The sequence below is a fragment of the Psittacula echo genome (assembly GCF_963264785.1).
Source record: "Psittacula echo genome assembly, chromosome: 19".
Lineage (NCBI taxonomy): Eukaryota > Metazoa > Chordata > Aves > Psittaciformes > Psittacidae > Psittacula > Psittacula echo.
The window spans coordinates 7,450,324-7,456,197 of NC_137755.1; positions in this window are offsets into that span (position 1 = coordinate 7,450,324).

Below are 5,874 nucleotides of genomic sequence, written 5' to 3' on the forward strand. Positions count from 1 at the left end.
TTCCAAGACTTGGGTGGTGCGGTCAGAGCCTTTGCCAGTGAAGACAGAGGCAAAGAAGTCATTAAGAACCTCAGCCGTCTGCAAATCTAGGGTAGCCAGTTCTCTTGATAGTTTCTGGAGGGGGCCTACGTTGTCCCTACCCTATCTTTCATTTGCAATGTAACTATAGAATCCCTTCCTGTTATCTTTCACACCCCTAGCCAAGTTGAATTCTAACTGGGCCTTAGCTTTCCTAACCTGGTCCATAGCTTCTCAGACAACATCCCTGTATTCTTCCCAGACGGCCTGTCCTTGCTTCCACCTTTGATAAGCCTTTTTTTTCCTTCCAAGTTTCCTCAGCAGCTCCTTATCCATCCAGTCAGGTCTCCTGGCCGTCCTGCTGCACTTCCTTCTAGTTGCGATGCAATACTCTTGAGCTTGTAGTAGGAGATCCTTGAATATCAACCAACAACCTTGGGCTCCCCTGCCCTCTAGGGCTATATCCCATGGAACCTTCCTAAGCAGGTTCCTGAAGAGACCAAAGTCTGCTCTCTTGAAGTCCAGGGCAGTGAGCTCGCTGCACGCTCTTCTCACTGTGCTGAGGATCTCAAATTCGACCATCTCATGATGGCTGCAACCAAGGCTGCTCTGGAGTGTCACATTTCCAATGAGCCCTTCCCTGTTGGTGAGCATGAGGTCTGGCATGGCACCCCTCCTTGTCGGCTCCTCTATTACTTGCAGAAGGAAGTTATCTTCCACACAATCGAGGAACCTCCTGGATTGCTTGTGCTGGGCCGTACCATTGCTCCAACAGATGTCAGGGTGGTTGAAGTCCCCCATGAGAACAAGGGCCTGCGAGCGTGAGGCTCTTCCTATCTGTCCGTAGAGTGCTTCATCCACAGAGTCCTCTTGATCAGGTGGTCTCTAGCAGATGCCCACAGTAATGTCTCCCATGGCTGTTCTCCCTTTAAACCTGACCCATCAACTCTCTGTTGACTGCTCACCTGTCCTCAGACAGAGTTGCATGCTCTGAAGCCATCACAAAGCCCTGGCGGTCGCTGTGGAGACACCCATTGTGACGGGGCCCCCACGCTGAGCGTGGGCTATTGAAGGAGCCAGAGCCCTGCAGTAACCAGTGCAGAGGAGACCCCTCCCTCGGGAGGCTGCATTTCCCGTGGCTGCCCTGCGCATCCAGGTACATGTTCTTTGACTTTGCAATCCTGTTTTAGTGTTGCCTTGAAACACATGGTGAGTGCGTGCTCTAAAGGGAGGAGAAGCTGTCAGGAGATGTGCTGGTGCCATCCCAGCTGTAGGAGCAGGGGATGGGTGAGGAGGAGGCGCTGGGCTTGTTCCTGTGCTTGGAGCTGAGCTCTGCCTGCAGAGGGGCTGGGGGCGAAGCAGGAGCCTTCTGTGTGCAGGAGCTGCTGGTGTCAGAGGTGCTGAGAAGGTGTCAGGGCAGGAGAACTTCTACCTCCCAGTCAGAGCCTGCTGCCTCGGACAGTCCGTGGGATCTGTCAGGGGGACTCCCTTGGTTTCTCTGTGTAGATAAGGAGGAGGATGATGTTCTGCAGAGCAGGGCTTCACTCTGCACTGTGCGATGGCCAGTGTAAGGCAGGCCTTTGTCCCGGGGCTGGCTGCAGGCTGTGACTGTGGGTGTGCAGCGAGGGGTGCCCATCTCTGTCCTTGCGAGCAGGGTCGCTGCAGCCTAGGGGCTGTGTGCAGGGGCAGGAGCTCTGCCTCCTGCCAGGGTCAGCACTCAGCTATGAGGACGAAAGGCACGGACCCAGAGGTATTTGCCAAGCACATCTGTGTTTGCCTTGCAATTACATGAGGCGAAAGGTCTATCAACATCCTCTTGCCAGTTCCGACGTCCTTGTTCCTTGCCAGTTCCAACATCTTCCAAGTACCAGTCAGGGACGGGTCACTCCTCATTGCCTGCTGTAGTTCCTCCTTCCCATGGTCTCTGACAGTTTCGATGCATTCCAAGCCCCACACTCAGCCTGCCCGGGAGCTCCCCACAGTGCTGGGGGAGAAGCTCGGGGGGAAGGAACACCACCTGGCAGGAAAGGAAAGGAAAAGCGTTCTTGTGCACTGGAGAAGGTGCTGTGTGAGTCAGGGCTGCTCAGAGCTCCACATGACTCTGAGTTCAGAGGGTCCTTCTGAAAGACACTGAGGCAGCATTTGCCTTCAAAGGAAGGATTCTGAGCTCTGATGTTTTCCACTCTTGGTGGGCAGGTTGGGCAGTGGGAGCTGGGAATTTCCTTCTCTGCTTTGGAGAAGGCACCGAGAGTCTTGTCAGGACTTGTGTGAGCTTCTCCTGAGACCCTGCACAGGCAGAGATGCTCCTGGGCAGAGCCCTGCTGCCGGGAGGGGTGTGCAGGGCAGAGCTGAGCACACAGCCCATGGGATGGGCTCCGGGAGCACTGAGAGGGAGCAGAGCTGGGCCCAGAGCAGCAGCTCCTGGCAGGGACAGCTCCAGGCGGCAGAGACATGGGCAGGGAGTGAGGGGAAAGTGCAGCCCAGGCCTGGGGAGGGTGCGTTCAGGCAGCTCTCTTGGTGTCTGGCACTGGAGGTGGCTGCTGGCCATGCTCTGCTGGGCACAGTCCTTTGCTTCTCCCCATGAGACCTCCGTCATCTGCTCTTTGAATCATTGCTCCCCTGCTCTCAGCACAGGATGCTTGGTTGTTATTAAGATCAATCTGTGTTTGAAGGCAACTTAAAAGCACTGCAAGTGGAAGCAGTGGTCAAATGGGAAAGGACTCTTAGTGGCTCTGGACTAAGCTAGAAAGAGCTGAGAACTTCCAACTGTATCAATACTCTTCCCATTTTCAGTCATCCGTAGAATACTTTATACGCCAAAGGAAAAATGTCAGCAGTGTTACACTAGGAAATAAAGAACACAGACAAAATGATTTTTGATGAGAAAATGAACATGAGCCAGCTGTGTGCAGTCGCTTGGGGTATTGTGTGCAGTTCTGGTGTCCTCAACATCAAAAGGACATGGAACTGTTGGAGCAAGTCCAGAGGAGGGCCACAAGGATGATGAGGGGACTGGAGCACCTCCCATATGAAGACAGGCTGAGAAAGTTGGGGCTGTTCAGCCTGGAGAAGAGAAGGCTGCGTGGAGACCTCATAGCAGCCTTCCAGTATCTAAAGGAGGCCTATTAATATGCTGGAGAGGGCCTCTTCACTAGGGACTGGAGTGATAGGACAAGGGGTAACATGCTCAAACATAAACAGAGGAAGTTTAGATTGGATATAAGGAAGAAGTTCTTGACTGTAAGGGTGGTGAGGCACTGGAAGAGGTTGCCCAGGGAAGTCGTGAATGCTCCATCCCTGGCAGTGTTCAAGGCCATTTTGGATAGAGCCTTGGGTGACATGGTTTAGTGTGAGGTGTCCCTGCCCATAGCAGGGGGGTTGGAACTAGATGGTCTTAAGGTCCTTTTCAACCCTAACTGTTCTATGATTCTACAATTCTAAGGCCATGCCGAGCCTCTCTTGTGCAGCCCAGACTCATCCGAGTCAGATGTACAAATAGTGAACTTTACAATCAAGTTGGAATTTATCTTCTATCCCTTGTGATTATCAGAGCTGGACAAAGCACTGCTTCAGAGCAAACCTGACTCCCGTCCAACCTGGCCTTGAACACTGCGAAGGATGGGGCAGCCACAGCTTCTCTGCTGGTTAGGGTTCTCTGCTGGGTTAGGGTTAGGGTTAGGGTTTTAGGGGGTTAGGGCGTTAGGGGGTTAGGGCGTTAGGGTGTTAGGGTGTTAGGGGGTTAGGGGGTTAGGGTTAGGGTTAGGGTTTTATGGGGTTAGGGTTTTATGGGGTTAGGGGGTTAGGGTTTTATGGGGTTAGGGTTTTATGGGGTTAGGGTTTTAGGGTTTTAGGGGTTAGGGGTTAGGGGTTAGGGTTAGGGTTAGGGTTAGGGTTAAGGGTTAGGCTTAGGGGTTAGGGTTAGGGTTAGGGTTACGGTTAGGGTTAGGGTTAGGTTATATTTGTCTCTATTCCTAAAGTCACCATTGTAGCGTTTAGTTATAAAGTACCTAAGATACAAACCAACACAACTGCAGTATTCAGCGTATGAAGCTTCTCTATTGATTTATGATTTCTAAATACAATCACCTACTGGAACAGTACCTAAAATATAGAACAGCAAAGTTACAAAATTTTAACCTATGTACAAAGGCTTTCTTTGCAAACTACAAACTTTTCAAATATAATCACTGCTAGAACGGTTTCAGAAATTTTCACCCTCCTGTAAATCTGTCGCTGGGAGCTCAGCACAAGGGGACAGTCAAGGCCCACGCAAGCCCACTGGGCATTGCGGAAGGCAGGAGGGGTGCTGGCAGGTTCTAGTGATCCCTGTGCCAGGCATTCCAGAAGTCACAGAAATTTCTAAACTGAAAAGTAAGAAAAAAAAATTCAAAATAACTTTTATCCGTTGCCCTTTGCAATCTTCCTGCACTCGGAATCCTAAAATGTGCTGTGCAATCTGCAAGGCTTGACAAATCCCAAAGGTTTTCATGAGTCCCATGGTGTATTTGGATTGAGTCCGTGAACCTCAGGTGCTGAGAGGAGACTGAGGACTGAGGAAAGGTGAGACTGACTGGTCTGTAATTTCCTGGCTCATCCATTTTCCCCTTCTTGAAAAATGGGGTCATATTTCCCTTTCTCCAGTCATCAGGAACTTCACCTGAGTGCCATGATTTTTCAAATATGATGGCCAGTGTCTTAGCAACTTCATTTGCCAGCTCCTTCAGGACCCGCAGATGGATGTCCAGGTCCCATGGACTTGTGTACGTTTAGGTTTTTAAGATGGTCTCAAACCAGATCCTCTCCTACAGTGGGCCTAGGGTCTTTATTCTCACATTCCCTGTGTCTGCATTCCAAGACTTGGGTGGTGCGGTCAGAGCCTTTGCCAGTGAAGACAGAGGCAAAGAAGTCATTAAGAACCTCAGCCGTCTGCAAATCTAGGGTAGCCAGTTCTCTTGATAGTTTCTGGAGGGGGCCTACGTTGTCCCTACCCTATCTTTCATTTGCAATGTAACTATAGAATCCCTTCCTGTTATCTTTCACACCCCTAGCCAAGTTGAATTCTAACTGGGCCTTAGCTTTCCTAACCTGGTCCATAGCTTCTCAGACAACATCCCTGTATTCTTCCCAGACGGCCTGTCCTTGCTTCCACCTTTGATAAGCCTTTTTTTTCCTTCCAAGTTTCCTCAGCAGCTCCTTATCCATCCAGTCAGGTCTCCTGGCCGTCCTGCTGCACTTCCTTCTAGTTGCGATGCAATACTCTTGAGCTTGTAGTAGGAGATCCTTGAATATCAACCAACAACCTTGGGCTCCCCTGCCCTCTAGGGCTATATCCCATGGAACCTTCCTAAGCAGGTTCCTGAAGAGGCCAAAGTCTGCTCTCTTGAAGTCCAGGGCAGTGAGCTCGCTGCACGCTCTTCTCACTGTGCTGAGGATCTCAAATTCGACCATCTCATGATCGCTGCAACCAAGGCTGCTCTGGAGTGTCACATTTCCAATGAGCCCTTCCCTGTTGGTGAGCATGAGGTCTGGCATGGCACCCCTCCTTGTCGGCTCCTCTATTACTTGCAGAAGGAAGTTATCTTCCACACAATCGAGGAACCTCCTGGATTGCTTGTGCTGGGCCGTACCATTGCTCCAACAGATGTCAGGGTGGTTGAAGTCCCCCATGAGAACAAGGGCCTGCGAGCGTGAGGCTCTTCCTATCTGTCCGTAGAGTGCTTCATCCACAGAGTCCTCTTGATCAGGTGGTCTCTAGCAGATGCCCACAGTAATGTCTCCCATGGCTGTTCTCCCTTTAAACCTGACCCATCAACTCTCTGTTGACTGCTCACCTGTCCTCAGACAGAGTTGCATGCT